We start from the raw sequence: 22,854 nt of genomic DNA, 5'->3' as shown, positions 1-22,854 counted from the left end.
CATAAGGTTGCAGATTACATCCTCGGGAGTTATTTACTTTCACTCTATTACATAAGAATTCCTGTAGGGCTTAATTACACAAGGAAAGTCTCTCGTTGTTGTCATTGACACGGCAAAAAAATGTTTAAAAGGTCATTCACAAGACATGTCAAACCAAAATGTGGCAGGAGGAGGTAGTTTCATTCCTGAGAGTTAGTGGGGAAAATATCACTTTTATTGGCAGTGCCACCTGTTTCATTTAAGAGGTTGTACAGCTGAAGGCAAAGGTTGAACTGGAACATATTGTCGAGAAATATTGGAACCTTGTCTTTGGTCGTCATTATACAATAACTCAGGAGATATTTCTTCCTAACCCACTCAGTTAGCAATTGGCTTCTGACCTGAAGTATAAAGGTTTGTATTCCTTCACAAAGCTGAACAAATGGATTTTTATCTGATCTAGTACCACTTTAAACTCATTTATTTATTTCTAAACTTCTGCCATTTCTCTGACCCCTGATGTTGTACAATTAATTTGGTTATTGTACTGGATAAAATATATTTTTCCACAGCATCCTTCCAGAAGATATAAACAACAGAGGAGAGAAAGCAAAAATTGCTACAGTTAATCATGTGAGGGTTTTTTTAAAAAATAAAATCATTAACAGTGTGGTTGATCAGTGTTGATGTAGCAAAGTCCCTGACCACAGAGGCAATACAATTAATAGATGAGGCACAGAATATATAGAGCCGGGATAAAGAATATTTGGCTCTCCAGGTCCTGTTGGACTCCAGTTCCCATGATCCCTGATGTCTGATCATGCTGCCTGGGGCTGATGGGAGTTGGAGTCCAGGAGCATCTGGAGAGTCATAGGTTCCCATTGCTAGTGTAAGGAGATATGGATGGACAGATGGATGGATGGATCTATCTATTTTCTTCCATGTTCCCCAACCACCACTTCCTGGACAAAGGCCTTGGTGGGCAGCTGGAAAGACTAGATGGCTGTGTGTGAAATCCAGCTCTGCCCAAGAACCAAAGGGAGCAGCCATTGTTTTTAATTTTCCCCTATGATCTACCAAAGAGTGATGGTACATCAGTATGTCCCAATTGCAGACATAGTTTCACTTTGTGTGGAAGAAGCTATTCCAGATGTCTAGTACAGAAGAAGGAAGGAAGGAAGGAAGGTCAGCTCTTAGATCACCTTCCAAGTACATATCGAAGTTTGTGTGAATGTTTTGGGATTTCCCCTGAAAATTTACATGTCAATGGGACGGGATGGACTTACCAGTGAACACATAAAAGAGATATGAACTGAACTAAGGACATTCTGTATATCCCTATGTGTCTGCCACCAATTGGTCTTAAAATTGAAGTTTTGGAGACATAATGTAGAGAAAGAGGTTCAATCTTACATAGTGACTTTGCACACCCACAGCTAGGAATGGAAGAGGAATTTGGTTCAGAATTATTATAAATGCACACCTAATGAATTTGCATGTTCCAAAACTGTATTCACACCAAAATCCAGCTGTCCTTTTTTGAATATTGCAATGCACTTCTCCAAATATGTGCATTTTACGAGAGCTTTGCAGAAAAATGTTGATGAATCTTTATGGGGACTTTAAAAAAACATGCCAAAAGCTGCTGAAGTTTGGAGAACTTCACTTCAGAGTGAAAAAATGAGAAAATAAGAGAAGCTGAAATGGACAGATTTGTGCATCCCTGCCCACAATTATTGTTTTTGTACATATAGCCTAATCATATACTGTATAACAAATATGTATGTTGATATAAAAATGTTTTTGACTTCAGCTTTCTTTTTAAAATCCTATTAAAGTTAAACTTTCTTATTAGAATTGCTTTTAATATAAACAAAGACACTTGAAATGTTGGAGACATCGAAACAAACAAACAAGTTTTGAAAAGCTGTTCGATCCTTTTGACAACCACAAAGTCATACAGGGTTACCTCAGATGACTCAGGATTTATCATGTCAAATTTGAGGTGAAGCAACTTTGTCACTGTGATTTGATAAGAGGTGACACATTTTCCTTAAACGTCCTTAAAGAGAAAAGCTTTTGTTAAGTAATTCTGACTACAGCTAGGAGCCTGTGGCCTTATCCACATGCAAGATCTGAGTAAGCAAAAGAGAAGTGGGGTAGGGGGAAGAAACACTTTAGGGCTATTATTCATAGCCATTGTTCTATGGCATGTGCTACTGAGTTCCTTCTCAGAAAGCAAATACACTGATGGGGATAAATCCTTACTTATATAATTTTCCAAAAAAAAGTCAGTTGGGAGAGAGTCACAAGAAGAGCCTGCTGGATCAGGCCAATTGTCCATCATGTATCCCAGCATCCCATTCTCACAGTGGCCAACCAGACGCCTGTGGGAAATTTGCAAGCAGAACTCAAGCTCAAGAGGCCTCTCAGCTCCTGTGCGTTCCAACAACTGGTATTCAGAAGTGTTACTGCCTCCAGAACTGTGGAGACAGGGCTTAGACATCATGGCTAGCAGCCTCTGATAGCTATTTACTCAATTTTTCAAATCCTCTTTTAAAGCGGGTGGCGCTGTGGGTTAAACCACAGAGCCTAAGCGTTGCCAATCAGAAGGTCGGCGGTTCGAATCCCCACGACGGGGTGAGCGCCCGTTGCTCAGTCCCTGCTCCTGCCAACCTAGCAGTTCGAAAGCATGCCAAAGTGCAAGTAGATAAATAGGTACTGCTTCGGCAGGAAGGTAAACGGCGTTTCTGTGCGCTGCTCTGGTTCTCCAGAAGCAGCGTAGTCATGCTGGCCACATGACCCGGAAGCTGTACGCCAGCTCCCTCGGCCAATAAAGAAAGATGAGCGCTGCAACCCCAGAGTTGTCCGTGACTGGACCCAATGGTCAGGGTCCCTTTACCTTTACCATTAAGTTGCTGACCATCATTGCCTCCTGTGGGAGTGATTCCATACTTGAACGTTGTGCTGTGTAAGGAAGTACTTTCTTGTATCTGTCCCAAATCTTCCAACATTCAGCTTCTTTGGATGTCCATGAGTTCTGGTGTTATGAGAGAAGGAGAAAAACTTTTCACTATCCACTTTCCCTATGCCATGCATAATAACTATCATGTCCACCTCTTCCTCACCTTTTCTATAAACTAAAAAGTCCCAAATGCTGCTACCATTATTCACGAGAGAGTTGCAACATCCCCTGGATCATTTTGGCTGTCCTGTTCTGAACCTTTTCCAACTCTACAATATCGCTTTTAATGTGAGACAACCAGAACTGTATACAGTATTCTAAATACAGTTGCACCATCGATTTGTACAATGGCACTATGATGTCAGCAGTTTATTTTCCAATTCCTTTCCTAACGATCCTACCATGCAAATTGTGTTTTTCACAACCGATGCACACTGGGTTGACATATTCATTGAGCTATCTACTATGACCCCAAGGTCTCATTCCTGGTCAGTCAACAGTTCGGACCCCATGAACATATATGTGAAATTAAGATTTTTAGCACCAACATGCACCACTTTACACTTGCTTGTGTTGAATTCCATTTACCATTTTAGTACCCATTCACTCAGTTTGGGAGGGGTCCTTTTGTGGTCTCTTAAAAATGATGGTGAGCTATGACCAAGTTTTTCATATACTTTCCCACAATTTGAGAGCCTCTTGCTTGCATATGTAATAATGTTTTAGATATTATTTTCAAGGACAATTCTATAAAGGATAAAACATAGCATTTCCTATAAAGACCCAAAATCATTCCAGGCCATGGAATGAATAACACAGTAAAATGCTGTCCTAGCATGGCTAGAGAATAGAGAATAACTAGTAAAAAAAAAAGTATGGCTTCTCCTGCAACATCAATATGAGTGTTTAACAAAAGAGCCTATAAAATGGGTGTTGAAGTGCTCTATAAAACATGCTGTACTAAAGCAATAATAGTTACAGTAAGATAAAATGGTGCAATGACCAAGGTGAAGATTTATACCAATTTTTCCACAGTACAACTGGATTCTTGGTCTCTCAAGTTAGAGACATCTGCCTCTGCCAATACATTATTTCAAAGAATTCACCTTTCAGAGTTTCTACTTTTTGACATCTAATTGCTTTTAGTGTGGAACGTACTACTTTGAGAGTTGAGAAACCAGAGGACAGAAACTGGGCCAGAGCAACTTTTTCCAACCTCATGCTTTCCAGATATTTTTGACTGGAACTCCCATCAGTTCCAGCTAGTGCAGCTATGCTGTGCCTGGGCTGACGGGTGTTGCAGTCAAAAGCAACTGGAGATCATCAGATTGTGGAAGTCAGGACCAGAGCATCATTTTTAATATTGACCTGGTGAATACATTGGGCTGCATCCAGGCTTAGTCATGCTTAGAATAAACTCATTGAAATCAATGTGATTTAAGTTAGGCATGGCTATGTTTGGATCTCACCCATTCCTTGCTACGGTGAACATCATGATCTCAATATTGTTCATGAACATCAAGAGCTCATTAGCAACATTCATTGTTGCTTTTTAAATGCATATTATACTTTGCTAAAGAGCTGTTATTGGCTACAGGAAGAGGCATACTGGGCACTTTATTATCTTTTATTCTCAAATGCATGTTACATGCCTTGTCTTTTAAAATAGCATCGGAAGCATGCTCTATTTTAAAACACAGGAATCGAAGGGTGTTATTCAGCTTAAGTTTAGCCCAGAGCAGACCTGTTATTTTCACTGATATAGCGTGTTCTCATTAAAGGAGAGCACGTGTTGCGGATGGGGCCAAACAAAACACCCCATGGTTGCCAGGCAGGATAGATTCAAGGGGCTTGGATCAGATTGGTGGTTGGTGTTACTGGGGTAAATTTGATGTTGCCAATTTAGGGGTGGAATCAGAGGTTATTTAAACAAGGTCCGCAGCATGCTCCTTTCTCTTTCGCTGTGGACACCAGATCTCCCGCCCGCCCACCCTTGATTGGGCTTGTGCTTTGACCTTGCTATGCCTGTCATGGGGTTGTCCGCATTGGTGCGGGGGCCTGGTAGGAATTTTTCCTTTTGGCTGATTAGTGTGTGCCAATTGGTTTTTGCCTACTGCGTAGCAAATCGTCACAACTTGTAAGGTTGGCGGTTTGGCATTGGTTAAATTGGTTGGTGGAGGGGTATGGATTGGCTGTGCCTGCCCCTCCAATGCTGCTGCTGCACGGGAATTCCGTTAAAGGAATTCAGGGGCTTATCATCCTCTCGTCCAAACCCTTGGTGCAGGGTGCGGGCCGTGTAAGCTCCTGGGAGCATGCGGGGAGTAGCTGAGGGTCTGTGTCACAGCTCCAGTTATCCCTGATCTTGTTCCTCCACACTGGCTCTCGCTGGAATCCAGGAGTCAGTGCTGTCCCCCAAGGTGGGGGGGGGGACAGCTAGTCATAACCAATGCCTAAGCAACCACTCACAATTTGTATGTTAATAAAGTTGTGGCCAAAATTATGCCAAAAACCTTAAACAAAAATTTGTGTGTTGTGTGAGTTATTGGGGTAGGGGTGTTTTGGGGACCTCAGCACACAAATGCATGCTTGTGTACACTCTGCCCCAATATGTGCATTTTTGTACCCATTGTGTGGCTGGAGAACTACATTGCAAAATCGGGAGAAGTGCGAATTTTGAAGGATGCTTATGTTCCAGTTCACATATTGTTTTGGGAAGTGCAAATCAAGCACACATCCCCTGGCCCTCACACCACCCCTATCTCCCACCTGTAAGTCCATCCCATTTTATCTGTATCTCCACCAACAGAAGGATTCTACCTATGACATCTTATGTTGGTGTATCTGATGTGTTCCACCAGCATATCTCTCTAGTAGAATATTGTGTCTGGCATCCCACCAGTATAGCACAGCATCTACTGAATTCTGTTGTCCCTACCACTACCAGCAGCTTATCTCTACAATAGGACTTTGGCCTTTAATCAGACCTTTTTTGACTGTCTACACACTAGAGCCCATTTGTATAATGCCTCAGGCATAATATATATCCTGAACCAAGAAATATACTTTCAATCTATATCTTCCTATTAGTCAAGACCAGGTACATTTCATGCTTCCGTTAGAACACAATGGGAAATGTCCATACTCAAGAGTGAAGAAAATAAAGCCGTAAATCATAGTGCTAACTACCGATACAGGAAAGGGGTGGTGGTGCAAACCCAACAGAAAATACTGATTTAGCAATAAAAGATGGAAGCATATATAAAAAATTATTTATATCCTATAATTATTTTAGAATTAAATTGCAGAGACAGATCTTATGACTATTAGGCTATATTGGAAAATTGGATAAAGCATAAATGCAGGAGATAATGAATGCAGGGGCAGAGAGAGGCAAATGGCTTATAACATTCAGGTAGCAGTAAAAACAATAATCGTACATTTACACCCTGCTGTGAAATTTTAACATGTTCTATGCAAAATGGCTTTCAGAGTCTTGCAGAGTGATGTCACTATAGATTCTCTTACTGGAGATATTCCAAGTTTTGTTTTTTGTTTTCCCAGTGAGCATGCTGGGCCAATTTATCCACAGTAGAGCACGATCCACCTCAGTGAATAGATGTTGCTCATGTTCATTGCTAGAGTTTGGGGTAAAGAGTTACCTTTTTATATCTCTTTTTCTGCTAGACCTTGAAACAAATGTTGTAGATGTCTGTTTCTTGCAGATTAAGGTAGGTAGCTGTGTTGGTTTGACGCAGTCAAAATAAATTTAAAAATTGTCCAATAGCACCTTAGAGACCAACTAAGTTTGTTCTGGGTATAAGCTTTCGTGTGCACGCACACTTCTTCAGATACCTTCAGTGGGGATTATTCGCAGGTAAATGGGGTTAGGGCTTGCCACTGAAAACCTCTTGTATGTATTATTCACATGTAAAGCACACTCAAGATGTGCTTTTAGCCCCACATTCATTACCAGGTCTTCTTTTCACAACAATGACACCACTGGGTGAGCTTCTCCTCATGTGCAGGGGCTCTGTGCAATGAGGACATCCACACAATTGGGGCCCCCAGTCATATGGAGCCCCTACACATGCAGTGTGGAGCTGGCAAATTGGCTTTTTGATATAGGTCACTGCAGACGTGGTTTTGTTTTTAAGACTTGGCATCATGGACAGGGCTAAAGGCATGGCCCTGCTCCGGACTGCATCCTTTAAACAAGAGCCACATGGGCTTATGCTACATGCTTTTTTAAAGCCATAGCTACAAACAGACAATATGTCAACTGACAGATTTTGCCTTGTCTAAGCTTTACAACTCAACACCTGTTCCTTATTCTAAAGATGTTGCTGTAAGAGATTAGAGCAACCATGCACCACTGAATTGGAACACAGCACTGGATAAATGACAGGTATTAGATAAGAAAGCTAAGAAATGGCCCAGGAAGTCTACACCTTGAACCACAGGTTACATAGACTCAAGGTTGGTCAAGGGAATGAATTAGACTTGATGGGAAAATGCTGCAATGAGTGGCAAGGATCGAATGTAACTAAATGTTTATTTAAGCTGCAATTCTTATTAGGGAGTAAGCTAAAAGAGACTTGCTTCTGAGTAAACAGGCACTGGATTGCACTGCTGAAATGTATTTCTACTAATAGAAAAACCTGCAATTTTGCCCGGAGGGAGACTTCCATAAGAGGACAGGGGAGGGAAGCAATTTCCACTGATCTCCCCTCCCTCTTTCAGTGAGGATCTGGATCATGAATGTGGTTCATTTTATAAATATGGTAATGTGGCTATAGGGATACGGGTGGCACTGTGGGTTAAACCACAGAGCCTAGGACTTGCCGATCAGAAGGTCGGTGGTTTGAATCCCCGTGACGGGGTGAGCTCCTGTTGCTCGGGCCCTACTCCTGCCCACCTAGCAGTTCAAAAGCACGTCAAAGTGCAAATAGATAAATGGGTACCGCTCTGGCGGGAAGGTAAACAGCATTTCCGTGCGCTGCTCTGGTTTGCCAGAAGCGGCTTAGTCATGCTGGCCACATGACCCGGCTGTACGCCGGCTCCCTCGGCCAGTAAAGCGAGATGAGCACCACAACCCCAGAGTCGGCCACAACTGGACCTAACGGTCAGGGGTCCAGTTACCTTTAGCTTTAATGTGGCTATGCATTACCTGCTGGTTGGCCTTCCCTAGTGAGATGTTGAAGAAAAAGAAACGGAACAATTGGGTTTGTAGCACCTCCAAGCAACAGGTAGCACTATATTGTTTTCTGACTCTGTGCTTTGCTTTGCTCTTAAAATGATCTGGAAGTTCAGCCATGTATGTATACTTCAGGGGTGACTCTGTAGTTCAATAAAGTTTACTTCAATATTAGAATTTGGCACATAGAAATCTCTAAACACTGGGAGGGGAAGGAAAGGAGCAAGAGAGAGAGAGAAAAGCATATAATCAGGCAGCTACAAGAAAAATAAGAAAACAGACATTTTTTTGCAGAGCAAAATGCCACCACTCTCTTCAGATGCTCTGCTCTGCTTCAGATTGCTTCATTCTGAAGCTAGAGAAAGGGGCACAGCTGAATGGCAAGCACATTGAAGAAATGACACGCTTATAGAAAATAAGGACGTTAAAGCAGTAATACAGAGACATAAGGGCAATTGGGTGTTAAAACAAAAATTTAGAACAGCAGTGCTTTTCTAGAATTGCAGAATTCTGTTAAAAAGATCTTTTGATAGATAGACTAGATAAAATAGAGTGGCTGTTAGGTTTTAATGAGGGCTTGAAGAGGCTGTTACAGAAAGTTGTGAGCTTGGAACAGCCATCCTGGCTTTGTGCTAAGTTTATATTGTTGTTTTTAAGTAATACTTTTGACATTTCTTGGTGTGAAGCAACTTCATTAAATCCCAGTGTGAAACAGAAATGAAACATTTAGAAATGGCCTTCTGATGTTCATAACAGTAGACATATGAAACAATCAGTTGTATATACACATTATGCTGCGTTGCCTTTCCCTGGTTGCTCTGACACATTTCCCTTTTGAAAAAAGAGGAAAAGTTTATAAATGCTATCTGTGGGCTTAAATCAATAAAATAATCCTATTTTTGTATTGTTGTTGTCTATTTTCCATATCATCACCCAGATGACCATATCTATTGAATGTTTTTCCAGCATCTCTACCATAATGGTGCTGCACCTGGCATTCCACCCCTATCTTCCAGCCCAGACACTGAGGTCCAGCACCAAGGGCCTTCTGGCAGTTCCCTCACTGTGAGAAGTGAAGCTACGGGGAATCAAGCAGAAGGCCTTCTTGATAGTGGTGCCCACCTTGTGGAACACCCTCCTATCAGTTGTCAAGGAGATGAGTAACCATATAATCTTTAGAAGACATCTGAAGGCAGCCTTGTATTGTTGTTTAGTTGTTTAGTCGTGTCCGACTCTTCGTGACCCCATGGACGAGAGCACACCAGGCACTCCTGTCTTCCACTGCCTCCTGCAGTTGGTCAAACTCATACTGGTAGCTTCGAGAACACTGTCCAACCATCTTGTCCTCTGTTGTCCCCTTCTCCTTGTGCCCTAAATCTTTCCCAACATCAGGGTCTTTTCCAGGGAGTCTTCAATTGTATATGGAAGCTTTTTAATGTGTAATGTTTTATTATGTTTTTATATATGTTGGAGGGACGTGGGTGGCGCTGTGGGTTAAACCACAGAGCCTAGGACTTGCCGATCAGAAGGTTGGCAGTTCGAATCCCCACGACGGGGTGAGCTCCCGTTGCTCGGTCCCTGCTCCTGCCAACCTAGCAGTTCAAAAGCATCTCAAAGTGCAAGTAGATAAATAGGTACCGCTCTAGCGGGAAGGTAAACGGCATTTCCGTGCGCTGCTCTGGTTCTCCAGAAGCGGGTTAGTCATGCTGGCCATATGACCCGGAAGCTGTACGCTGGCTCCCTCGGCCAATAAAGCGAGATGAGTGCTACAACCCCTGAGTCGGTCACGACTGGACCTAATGGTCAGGGGTCCCTTTACCTTTATATATGTTGGAAGCCACCCGGAATGGCTGGGGTAACCCAGTCAGATGGGTGGAGTACAATTGTTGTTGTTGTTGTTGTTTTTAATTGATAACTGAGCTTCTGCTAAAACCTAGAGCTCTGCAACCATTGCAACTAAAGTATAAGATTTCACCTTTAATGTATGAACTAATGACACAGGTGGTACCTCCTGTTTTGTCACCTGAGGTGAAATGGGAAGGTGTTGCCGCTCTGCTGCCAACACCTAGGTTGTGCGGCAGCACATGTGAAGCAGCAGTGGCAGACCTGAGGTCGTTTGGCATTTCAGTGAGATCTTGAGATGTCAGTGAGATCTCACCAGAAGCTATGGCTGCCGCCACCTCTTTTCTGCCAGCAACTGGGTGCCTGTGGGACGTTAACACTTGGCATTCCACCTGCCCTCATTGGGCAGGCTGGCCCTGACTCACTACATCAAAGTCCCAACCTCTCTCACCAAGCGACACTGACACAAAACCCCACACATACACTAAGTAGAATAGAAGCATTGCCACCCAACCCCAACCCCACTCACCGTGCCCCCTCCACCTCTTTCCCCCTTTTCTTCCTAATGTAACACTAATGTCTCAACAAATGAAACTTATCTGTAGAAAATGTAACTTGAAAAAAGAGACATTGCACATACTTTTGTAAACCAAGAAATCTTTAATAAAAATGTTTTCTTAAAAAAGAGCACTGTGTTTGAATGCTGTTTTATGATGTGAGAAATCAGATCCTTGTGAATTCTGATCCTAACCTGACCCTCAAGTGCAAGACTAATGGGGACTAGTAGCCATAGCAAAGAAAGCTGCTTTAGAATCCATATGTTTCTAGGAAGCTGCCTTATACCTGGTCGGTGTATTGGCCCATATTGTCTACTCTAACAGAACCTTTCCAGCATCTCAGGCAGAGATCTTTCCCATCACCTCTTGCTCCCTGCCCATTTTAACTGGAGATGCTAAGTATTGCACATTTTTTCTTCCAACAGTAGAAGAATAAGTGCTCTTTGCAATATCTATCAGAATCCAGCAATTGTAGATAGGAAGCTGCCTTCTATCAGGTCAGGCCGTTGGCCCATCTAACTCAGTGTTGACTATGTTGACTGCCAGTGGTTCTCAGGGGTTTGAGACAGCGTTTCCCCCTAGCCCTACCTGGTAGGGATTGAACCTGTGATCTTCTGCACAATTGCCAGGAAGAGTGGCCCATAAACTGCTCCTGGCTGGCTTCTGAAACTTGTAGCTCACCATGGAGCAGCCAAGAGTGTTGAAGCAGAGTTTAGAGACGTCCTCTAGCTTCTAAGCAGGACTAATATTGGCTTCCAATTCTTTATTAAGGTTGTAACACTACAGGGGGTAGCCAGAGCCTCTAAACTCGCAGTAACTCCAGCATTCAACAAGCCTTCAAGTTTCTTCTTCCCACACTACGTTATAGCACGCAGATAAGTATTTTCCTACATTTTAATGAGAAATTGTTTAATTTGCGTTTCTCAAATTAATGCTACACAATGTGTCGGTGGAGCATGTGTAAGTCCTTGCCACCCCCACCCCGTTTTGCCCCTTTTGGTGATGTCTTTATGATGTTTGGGGGCTACTTCTGGGTTTCACATGTGGACAATTACATGTTATTTGGACACACCTAAATTGGCCGTTGTCTGTAAAGCAGTGCAGAGCTGGGGACCAGAGTGTCTTCCTCAGCCAAGCCTGTAGTCATGGTGACTGGGGTGGAAGAAGTTCTGGCAGAAAGGACCAGAGTGTCTTTGAATGGAGCTGAGAAGGGCCAGATCATTCATACACAGCACCCTTTAGCTTTCATTCCCATTCTTAGTGCATTTAATTCACAAGTTTGGCCTAGATGTGCCCGTTTTTGTGCATTACATTTCTGTGTACACACACAGTTACATAATTGAGTGCTACTATTAACACGATGCGACAGCACTAAATGTCTTCTTATGTTTATATTGGTTTGTTTGTTTTTTAAAAAAAATGTGTTTAATCGGCATTAGGAACTCCTGTCAGGGTGAGTGCATTTCTCTAGGTTTGGTGCAGCAATTAAATGGGCATTTAGCATCTCCACCGAGAAAGAGGTTGGGCAGAAGACAACTGCTAATCCCAGGAGAATGTTGGACTAATGAAGTGCATGACTAACAAGCCTCAGGTGTATCTGCTGTGAGCCAGGGCACTTGGCTTCAAAGGCAGAGACAGCAAATATGGCATTAGTACGCTTCAGAGCACCCTTCTGCGGTAGCTTCCGTACATGCATTAACAAATTAAGCAACTGAAATAATTAAGATCAGAAAAAAGAGTGAAAAGTCATTGATGCATTTTGTGGGTTGGAAAGAAGTAGAGTACCTTAGCCCCAAACGCCTGCAATTTTATGTGTGCAGATCCAGATATATGCTAAGCGTTGGACAACATTTAAATCAGGATTTTATTAATAATAATGAAGTTTGGGAATAGCTACATACACCAAACTATTACCATGATTTCCCTACAATTCTGCCCTAAAGAATGAATGCATTCACATAACTAGTAATCATGAATATTTATTTACTAACACAATTTCCCTAGTATTGTGATGGTGTTTGTTGTTGTTTAATGTTACCTGTCTTCTATTGATTTGATTCATTTTTCAGATAGTCTGTCTTCAGTTGCTGTTATATAGAACAATCGCAGGGTTTGGTTTGGCAGTAGCCTAAATGATTTATTTTGAACTGCTGGAGATTTCATAATAATTGAAGTGTTTCAGCACCACATTCAGCCAGAAGGTCAGAGTACCCCAAGCAGCTGTTATAAGACCTTTTAATTCCATTAGCCATCCATTCTTAGACAAATTTCTGTATTCCATTTTAATGTATTGTCCTCCCTAGAAACATGCAGAGGGAAAAGAATGTTGAAACCATTCTCCTCTATATTTTCCTCCTATAACTTGCACCAAGCAGCCACTCTTGCAGGATGGTTTATTGCCCACAAACAATTAGTGTGTGCAATATCCCCTCGGGCAGAAATGGAAGAGGGAAACCAAAAATGCCTGCAGCAACATGATGTTGTTGGACTCAGCACCAGCTAGCAAGGCCAATGGTCAAGAATGATAGGGGCTGTAGACCATCAAACACTTATTATTCACACACAGATATTCCAAGAATATCTGCATTCAGCTGCAGAGACTCTGTGCTAGTGAATAGCGAAATCTGGGACTCAAGTTCATCCTTCTGCCACTGACAACCATCCAGCTCCAAGGTTGTGGTGAAGCTTGAATTAACTACGATATAGGATACCTACCATACACATAATAATTAACAGAAATTAATAACCACAATCTTCAAGCATCTTGGAACTTTAGTAAACATGGAAAGCCCTTATCGCAAGCTGAAAGGCCTTTTTGACTGCTAATTGAATCATGATTAATATCTGTTCATGAATCTTTTCTTCTCCCTGTGTCTTTTTCGGTCAACCCAGTAAGTCACTCTGAGAAGCAGCTTTTTAAAAAACCTAAGTTTAATGCTTACTGGCAAAAAGTACTTTGCCTGCTGTCACTAACTGTGTTTTGCACCAGTCATTTGATTGTGTTCCTGTCTCAACTTAATTGTAGCAAATTTTCAGATCAAAAGTGAAAAGGGCTTTTTCTGTGTACCTCAGTAAGTGAATAAAAGGCAGTCCGTCATATTCCTGACAGACCTGAAATATGCATGGAGATGCGTTCAAAAAATTGGACGCCAGAAACGTGATGCGAATGCCAAATGATTAGCTGAGAATGGATTAGATGAAGTGACAGTTTAGAAAACGCATGGTGGAAGGAGAAGTACCTGAAGCACCATTCAATATGATCCATGTTCATTATGGGATAGTTTGGGTCACAAAATGACAAAAGATGCTAATGTGGGTCAGCAAGCCAGCTGAAAAGAGATTACGTAGGTAGAAAATGAACTTTGGAAAACAGGAAGCAAGGGCCTGAAAAGCAATAGAATAAAAGACAACAGAATGAGGAAAACCTGAAGATTTATGATTTAATAGCAAGTGTTAATGCTTGCGAAGCAACTTTCTGTGCAAAATCCCATCAAGGGTAAAAACCGAACAAGAATAATTGATAAAATATCCCCACGGAAACAAATGGGAGAGCCCAACAGCATTAGCGTTCTCATCTATATTGGTAATCTTCAGGATCATGAAGACAGGAGATGGTCTCTGCAAATACTTGAATAGTGAAAAGGAAGACTATCAGGATTACTTTGTTCACTGCGACTTGAACAAGTGCATGTCATGATACCCTTTGTGATTTCATCAATAGACTTGCGTACCCAGTTGCAGCACCCCCTCCCCAGGGAGCAGGAGTCCTCTCACCAGTGCCATCACTAATGATCATACTGGAACAAGAGCCCTCTGGAATGTAGTACCAGACAGGCTGCTCCCTCCCGCCTCTTCACACGGCCAATCCACCAAGACAAAGAACACCAGAGCAGGACTCCTCTAAAGGCGCCTGAGCTAACCAACACACCAAGGTGCTTGGGCGGCTAACAAGCCAAGAGCCTTCAGCTCTTCCGAGGGCTCGTTGCTGCCATTGCGCCATCTTGGGGAGCCTGTGCCTTGCTCCTTGTCACTAGCGCACTTCCTCAAGAGCAGAGAATCCTGGTGATCCCTGGAGGTGGAAGGGGCCATCCAGAACATGCAATTAGGTAAATCTCCAGGACCAGATGGTTTGACTTCAAGATATTACAGATCTTTGAAAGAATGGTTAATACAACCATTGAAGGAAGTCTGCAATGAAATATTGGAAGGGAAAAAGGCACCAGAGTCGTGGAAGGAAGCTTACATTACACTTATACCAAAAACAGAGACTGAAAAGACACAGCTCAAGAACTACCGCCCTATATCGCTGCTTAATGTAGATTACAAAATTTTTGCAGATATTTTGGCTAAGAGATTAAAAAAGGTGTTAGTAGAAGAAATTCATAAAGACCAAGCGGGCTTTCTCCTGGGCAGACATTTGTCTGACAATATGAGGAATATAATTAGTATTCTAGAAAAACTACAAGTGAATATCAATACTAAGGCAGTCTTGATATTTGTGGATGCAGAGAAAGCCTTTGACAATATTTCTTGGAGTTTTATGAAGAACAATCTACAGGGGATGGGGGTAGGTCAAGGTTTTGAAAATGGTATAGGTGCAATTTATTCAGAACAAAAGGCAAAATTAATTGTGAACAATGTAGCGACAGAAGAGTTTAAGATTGAGAAAGGGAGACAACAAGGTTGCCCAATTTCTCCATTGCTTTTTATATCGGTCCTCGAGGTTTTGTTAAATATGATTAGAAAGGACCAAGAGGTTAAAGGTATACAAGTGGGAGCTAAACAGTACAAACTGAAAGCATTTGCTGATGACTTAGTATTGACTTTACAGGAGCCAGAATCTAGTACTAAAAGGGTATTGAAACTGATTCAAGAATTCGGACAGGTAGCAGGTTTTAAGTTGAACAAGATGAAAACTAAGGTTTTAGAGAAAAACTTAACTGTGAATGAGAGAGAGAAGTTTCAGGAGGAGACAGGACTAACATTGGTTAAGAAACAGATAGGTAGCCGTGTTGGTCTGCCATAGTCAAAATAAAAAAATTCCTTCCAGTAGCACCTTAAAGACTTAACTTAGTTGGTCTTTAAGGTGCTACTGGAAGGAATTTTTTTATATTGGTTAAGAAAGTGAAATATTTAGGGGTTAAAATGACTGCCAAAAATGTGAATTTGTTTAAGGATAATTATGAAAAATGATGGATTGAAGTGAAAAAGGACTTAGAAATATGGACAAATTTGAAGTTATCATTGTTAGGCCGAATTGCTGTGATAAAGATGAATGTGTTGCCAAGGATGTTGTTTTTGTTTCAAACATTGCAAATTTTGGATAAGATGGATTGTTTCAAGAAGTGGCAGAAAGATATTTCCAGATTTGTTTGGCAGGGCAAGAAGCCTCGAATAAAATTTAAGATATTAACTGATGCCAAAGAAAGAGGTGGATTTGCCCTGCCAGACCTTAAACTTTATTATGAATCAGCTGCTTTTTCCTGGCTGAGAGAATGGCTGCTTCTTGGAAACACTGACGTGTTGGATTTAGAAGGTTTCAACAATGCATTTGGCTGGCGTGCATATTTGTGGTATGATAAGGTAAAAGCACATAAAGCGTTTAAAAATCATATTGTTAGAAAAGCATTGTTTAATGTTTGGATAAGATATAAGGATTTGTTAGAAAAGAAAACCCCAAGATGGTTGTCACCAATGGAAGCGAAGGCACAGAAAAAACTCAATATGGAGGCCAAATGGCCGAAATATTGGGAAATTCTGGAACAAGATGGAGACAGAATAAAATTGCAGAGCTTTGAAAAATTGAAAAACAAAGTGCGAGATTGGCTCCATTATTACCAAATAATGGAGGCATACAATTTGGACAAAAAAGTTGGTTTCCAGGTGGAAAAATCAAAACTGGAAACAGAATTGTTAGATCCAAAAATTAAGAATTTGTCAAGAATGTATAACTTGCTGTTGAAATGGAACACTCAGGATGAAATGGTGAAATCAGCTATGATTAAATGGGCACAAGATGTTGGACATAACATAATGATGGCTGACTGGGAACAGTTATGGACCACAGGTATGAAATTCATGGCATGTAATGCCTTAAGAGAAAATTTAATGAAAATGATTACATGACACCAGTCAAGCTTGGAAAAATTTACCATTTGCCCGACAATAAATGTTGGAAATGTAATGGGACTGAAGGTACATTCTTTTACCTTTGGTGGACATGCCCAAGGATTAAGACATTCTGGGAGATGATTTATAACGAAATGAAAAAGATATTTAAATATACCTTCCTGAAGAAACCAGAGGCCTTTCTCCTGGGCACGGTCGGCCAAATGGTGCCAAAGAAGGATAGAACTTTTTTTATGTATGCAACAACAGCAGCAAGAATACTTATCGCGAAGTATTGGAAGACACAAGATTTACCCACCAGGGAAGAATGGCAGATGAAGTTGATGGACTATATGGAACTGGCGGAAATGACTGGCAGAATCCGAGACCAGGGAGAAGAGTCGGTGGAAGAAGACTGGAAAAAGTTTAAAGTCTATTTACAGAAATACTGTAAAATTAATGAATGTTAGAAAAATGTTGGAATGAAGTTATATGGCTTTAGTAGAAATGTTATAAGGAACGAAGTATAAATAGATTAATAGAGTATTAAAGGAAAAAATAAGGTTAGAATGTGTCAAGATAATTATAGGATAGAAAACAGAGGAAAAGGGAAAGGAATTGCTAAAACAATTAACAGAAGTGGAATACAAAAAGGGAGGTGTGAGGAGGTCGTTGAAATAAGTGAATGAAAGATAAGATATTGAAATTGTTTGATGTGTTTTAAATGGTTTTTGTTTTGTTTTGTTAGTTTAATGTGTTAGTGTTATGTAGTGTTTTTGTATTGTATTGTTCTTTTTTTGTAGTGTTTAAATTGTTGGAAAAGTAATAAATATTTTTTTTTTTTTTTTTTAAAAAGAGAATCCTGGTGATCCCTGTGGCTCTGCTCCCGGCGCTCCTGTATTGCATCGTAAACAATCTCATGAGGACCCTCTCTCTGGGTCTTCTTCCTTCTCTATGAGGTTCTCTCATGACTGTGCCAGCCCATTTAAACGCCCTGGGGGCAGACCAGAGTGACAACTTCAGCAGCCAGGTCCACTCCTTGGCCCTGCCTGCCCCAGCTGCTGCCACGGACTGACTCAAATTCAAATCTGGGTCTGGTGGACCTCACCTCAAAAGGGATATTGTAGAGTTGGAAAAGGTTCAGAAAAAGTAACCAAAATAATCAAGGGAGTGGGGCAACTCTCCTTTGTGGAAAGGCAGATCCAGTTTGGGCAGTGGGAGGATCCAAAATTGGATCTGCATGCAAAGCAGATGCTCTACTACTGAACTAAGTTCCCTCCCCAAAGCGTATTTCTCCTCTTTCTTTTCCACGCTGCTGACTTGAGCCAGACCAGGCAGTTGTTGAACGTCTTTGAATGTGACTCCCCAACTATTTAAGATTGCACTTTAAAGTAATAAGAAAACAATGTTTTAAACCATCACCAATAAATTAACTACCAGCTGGACTTCCGGGGAGGTGCCTCCGGTAATGGCTGAATTCCTCTGATCGGGAGGAATTTGCCCCATGAGAATTTGGGTCTGTACCGCCACGGCAAAGGCGGAGACCCGTAAAAATCACAGGCGGGAGAAGCCTGTGAACGTGGATTCGGCGGGCACCTTTTGAGCCTCCCCTACTCGCGGGGAAACCCGGTTTCGGGGATCTGGAGCGACGTGGGGTGAGTGGCGCAGTGCTTCGAATCGTCTGCTTCTTCCACGGAGTGAAGCCGCATAGCTGTTGCCGGAGAGCACTGACCTTTTCCTGTGGACAATTTGACTCTAAAGTAATTACCCGTGAGTAGAGCTGAAGTGGGGGAATAGGATTTTTAAATGTTTAATATGGCATCGAAACGGGGAGGTTCAATACAGGAAGTCCGCCTCCCCTTTTGTAAATAAACTAAAGCAATGAGCCTGCAAGCTGAAGTCTTGGAAAGCCTTTTGTAAAAAGACTAAATCTCCATCAGCAAAGAACTAAACCCCCCCTTTGGAGACAGGAGAAGAGACGGGGAAGTGGTGGACTGAATATGCCTGTAGGAGAGAGTCAAGAGAGTTAAAATACCGCCGCTCAGACCCTGGAAATGGGCTGCTAGCAGGATCGATGTCTTTTGGGATGTTCATTGACAGCGTTTAGAACGTTCATTGACAGGTAGCTAAACAAGAGAATACATTGTTTCTACTGTCTCCGGCTGTTTTCTAAAAGTAACTGAAAACTGAAACTAACTGGATTATTGGAACATTGTTTAAAAGAGGACAGTACTGACTAATACAAATAGAAACTGTTTTCCCCTAGTGGAAGCTTTTGAAATTGGTTGCTCTACAGGAGCTGGGCTAGGGGAATTTCCAGCTGCAAGATAAAGAATTGTGAGACTCTGGGATTGACCTTGAATCTCTTAAGTGTTATGGCAAATGGAAAGGAAAAAACAGACGGAATGTCGACAGAAGAGGCCTTAGCGGTCGTATTAGTGAAAATAAACGATTCGCTGGAACAGCTTCACAAGAAAACAGACGTGAAAAATGTGAAAGTGGATGCTGCTGTGAAAGTGGATGCTAATTATAGGATAGAAAACAGAGGAAGATGGAAAGGAATTGCTGAAACAATTAATAGAAGTGGAATACAAAAAGGGAGGTGAGAGGAGGTCGTTGGAAATAAGCGAATGAAAGATAAGATATTGAAAATGTTTGAGGTGTTTTTAAATTGTTTTTGTTCGTTTTTGTTTTGTTTTATATGCAGTGTTTTTGTATTGTATTTGTATTGTTCTTCTTTTTCTTTTTCTTTTTGTTTGTAGTGTTGTGTTGAAACTGTTCGAAAAGTAATAAAATCATTTTATATGTGTGTGTGTGTGTGTGTAATATATATATATATATTAACTACCAGCTGTCCTGCCAGCAGCTTGTGCCAATTTCTGTCTAACAAAAGGTTTCAGTTTAATTCTTTCACATTTAAGCCACCTTTTCAGTTATTCCTATGAACGGATTGCCTCCCTGCTTTAAAGGTTTTCATGACTATAGGTCTGGGGAAAACATCAAGTAAGAACCAACTTATTCAAGTGATCTGAAAGATAAATTAGAATCCAAAGAAGATTTTAACGCTGAATTTAATCTCAAGTAAATAGGATTATGAAAGTTCAATAGCATCTTCAGCATTATTTTTTCTGTCTGAAGTATTCTAGATAACTTCTGGGCTTATTGATTTAATATGAGTGTTTGTGTGTTTCCAACCAGGAAAACTGTGCTCAGCATGAGATTTTATGCTTCGGCTCTAACAATCCTGTCTTCCCACAGAGATCTTCAAAAACCTACATTTCAAGCATTTTTCTTTGAATGTCATCTGAACAGAACAGCACTTCTATTTTTCCTGCTTGGTTCTGATTGGTATCTCTTTGTTTCAGCCGATGAAGATGTAACGAGATTTCAGAGAGGACTAGTAATTTCTTATTTGGTGAGAAGGGTTTTTCTTCAAAGCAGAACTCTCACTTCTACGCCATTCATATTGGTGCACCCCTCTTTTAAAAATGCTTTGGGTGTAAGTAAATTAAAGACCTAATCTGAGGTATGGAAACTTGAGATACTGGGTCCCTGCAAGATTTGGCTACCACAAAACAAATTTACGTTGGGATTATTTCCATGGGGACAAATTGTCCTGCCATTTCGAATTATGGACCGCATTATTAATGAGCTGCATAATAAAGGATGCCAAGGTTCGCTTTCTTCCATTTAGAGGAGTGAGTCATGCCTTTGGCTGATCCTCTGTAGCAGCAATTGTTACTTGACAGAATGGAAGTGGGGGAAAGAGCTTGGAGCAGACTCCATTAAAGCTCTGTAGCAATCAAGGAGCAATTTTCATTTCTTCATCTGGAACATCCCGAGGATGATTTTCAACTGGCTTTGTATTTTGTATCCCTATTTATGCTTATGCAAAGCCCACATATCAGTTCCTAATGGTGAAATGAAAGTTATTTTCTCACACTCAATTTGCATGGGTATAGAGAAGATTTGCATTCGTTTAATATATTGCACATTGCACTGGGGAGAGAGAATTCTTCAGGGCAAGGCTTCATGACTTTCTGAAAAACGTCATGGAGTTTTTGTAGACTTGATACCGTCTTCTCATAGGGACCATGTGGGACTGGAATAGAACATGCCCATTCATGCACATAAATTTATATAGATAATAAATCATTTGCTTATTTAGGGGGAATGAAGGGGAGCTCACTTGAGATTGCCACAAAAAGAAAGAAAGAATGAAATTTAGTAATGCAGGCAGTTTGCTACTTAGTCTGGTTTGTCAGAAGGAATTTCAGCTCTAGGATTCAATATTGATAATCCTCTCTGAATCTAAAAATCACTATCCAAGAGTTTGCCTTTTAATTAATACCTTGTGATTGGTAACAGAGGGACTTCTTTTGATAGTTACAAAGCACTCTCGTTCCACTTTGCCAACACACCATGGAAGAAGACTTGAGAGACAGAGCAATGATTTATATTTACTGTATTCAAATAGGACAACAGAAGTTATGCCAAGTTATGTAAGTATGGGCAGGTGGGTTTGATTTGGCTCCCCGGCCAGGGATTGGGAGAAAATTCTCTCTAAATTCTCCCTACCTGCTAAATGAGCCTTGAGTATGTGGACTTAGCATGCACACCTAGGTCCCAGCATGCCAGGCCTAAAGGGCAGCCCCAAAGATCCCCACAAGTCAAAGGCAATGGAATGTGAATCAGGAGTGCCCTTAAAGCCCATAATGCCTCAAAGTGTCTGTCAATTAAGTTCTTAGATTTCATTACCTGCCAGCATTGAATGCCAACAGACCAAATAAGGAGAGAGAGAATAAAAAAAATAACCCAGTAGTGTGGGGTAGGCATAAAAAGAGAAACACCAAGGGCCCATCAAGGGCTCCCCCCTCCCCAAATCTACTCAGCTCCTGAAAGGATTACAGTGGTACCTCGGGTTAAGAACTTACCGTAATTCGTTCTGGAGGTCTGTTCTTAATCTGAAACTGTTCTTAACCTGAGGTACCACTTTAGGTAATGGGGCTTCCCGTTGCCACCGCGCGATTTCTGTTCTCATCTTGAAGCAAAGTTCTTAACCCGAGGTGCTATTTCTGGGTTAGCGGAGTCTGTAACCTGAAGCGTCTGTAACCTGAGGTACCACTGTACTAGCAAAAACAAAACCCACCCTATAGCAGGAGGGAAGGTGCAGCAAAAAAAGGGGGGGAGCAGAAGGTGCACTTCAGCATGGCTGTAAAGGTTATGCACAATGGTATCAATTCACCAGCATAGATTTATTATCCTTGGGTACTGTGACACTCTGTCAGTGCAAAGCAATTTAATAGCAATCCTATTCTGGGTGTAAATTGAATATAGGACACCTCTGCCCCGTCTTATCATTCTAAAGACATTTTCCTCCTTTGGTTTTCTTGTTCTATGGATACGAAGACAAAGAGGTGCCAAATGCATGCTGCACATACCATTGACGGGGTGGTCCTTTGCATTTACTGTAATAATGTTCTATATGACTGAATAGCTTTGCAAACCTATGAACTGGGGTCCAACCTATGAGCTCAGAATTCAAGTTGGAGATATTTTGCAGAGATTAAATCAATATTGGAGGTGCTGAATGCCTTCTGAGTCTGTTACATCAGTAATAACAGGTGTCCTTCAACCTGAATATGAGTATCTGATCATTTTCTGATCCCGTTAAAAAACAGCACAGCATTTTATTTACTTCTTTTTTTACCCACAGTTATATGCTCAGCAGATGTCTTTTGTGAGCAGTCTCTGTTGGGAGTGATTTTAATTCTGGTTTGTGCTCAACAAAAGCAGATGGCACCAAACAGTTAAAAGCATTAGCTGCCATTTTGGAAAGTAAGAAGCAGCTCACTCCCAAACACACACACACACACACACACACACACACACACACAGCCCTAGCCAGCAGATTTTTATAAGGACAAAAAACAATGTTCAGAATAAATACACCAGCCACTAAAAGCAAAAGGTGGAAATTAATGAAACGTGTGCGCACACACAAAAAAATCTCCAGCTGATTAAGATGAAAACTGTCTGCTTTTAAATAAGGCCAGGAATTAAGTACAAGACAACACAAAGAAACAACTTTGCATGAAAATAAACACACAAACAAATGGAACAAGACAATTAAGGGGAGGGGAGTGGGATGCTAATGTCTGCAGCTGCAAATGTTTCTGCTGTCAGTCAACAAATGCATATGTAAGTTC

At 41.3% G+C, this 22,854-nt stretch overlaps 1 long non-coding RNA gene across 1 annotated transcript; it reads left to right on the top strand.

Annotated features, from left to right (window-relative positions):
• Positions 1-14,084: 14,084 nt before the first annotated feature.
• LOC310704063 lies at positions 14,085-22,541 on the top strand. Its single transcript, XR_014524543.1, has 3 exons — positions 14,085-14,469; positions 19,904-20,060; positions 22,362-22,541. It is a non-coding gene; the product is annotated as an uncharacterized lncRNA (long non-coding RNA).
• Positions 22,542-22,854: the final 313 nt, after the last annotated feature.

This window comes from Podarcis liolepis (genome assembly GCF_965112155.1).
Source record: "Podarcis liolepis genome assembly, chromosome: 3".
NCBI classification, from domain to species: domain Eukaryota; kingdom Metazoa; phylum Chordata; class Lepidosauria; order Squamata; family Lacertidae; genus Podarcis; species Podarcis liolepis.
The sequence above is the reverse complement of the archived record's forward strand: the minus strand, read 5'-3'. Positions and strand labels throughout refer to the sequence as shown.